Below are 407 nucleotides of genomic sequence, written 5' to 3' on the forward strand. Positions count from 1 at the left end.
GTTTAGAGTCCCAGCCTCAAAGGACACAAGACAGCAGTGGATTTATTGATTTATTTACTGTATATTGCTGCTGACACACAGATCTAAAATAAACATGAGATTTATTTCCCAGCAGTTTACCTTCACAGACATAACCGACTGTGTTTTGTAACTCATGTGTTTTTAACGTAAACTTGTGTGTGAATGAGAACTTAGTTTAGTACTCACAAGCGGTGACAGCCGCTTTCTGTGCATGTGCTTCGGATGTGTACTCTCAGAAAACTGTATATCAGAAGTTTAAACTAATATTGTTTAAAACGCATGATTTCAGCGCGATAAACATGATAATCAGAACCAAAACAGATGTTTTTAGCAGGTCCGAGTTGTAATGGCACAGCTCTATTCTGGAAAAGGGGGCAGGGAGCAGC

General features: G+C 39.3%; 1 protein-coding gene across 1 annotated transcript in view; it reads left to right on the top strand.

Moving 5' to 3' along the window:
* mettl4 (methyltransferase 4, N6-adenosine) overlaps nt 1-407 on the top strand; it is an 8181-nt gene that overhangs the window by 4572 nt on the left and 3202 nt on the right. The gene's annotated exons all lie outside the window — the stretch shown is intronic.

Source organism: Sinocyclocheilus rhinocerous, unplaced genomic scaffold (assembly GCF_001515625.1).
Source record: "Sinocyclocheilus rhinocerous isolate Xijiao unplaced genomic scaffold, SAMN03320098_v1.1 scaffold1399, whole genome shotgun sequence".
Taxonomy (NCBI): domain Eukaryota; kingdom Metazoa; phylum Chordata; class Actinopteri; order Cypriniformes; family Cyprinidae; genus Sinocyclocheilus; species Sinocyclocheilus rhinocerous.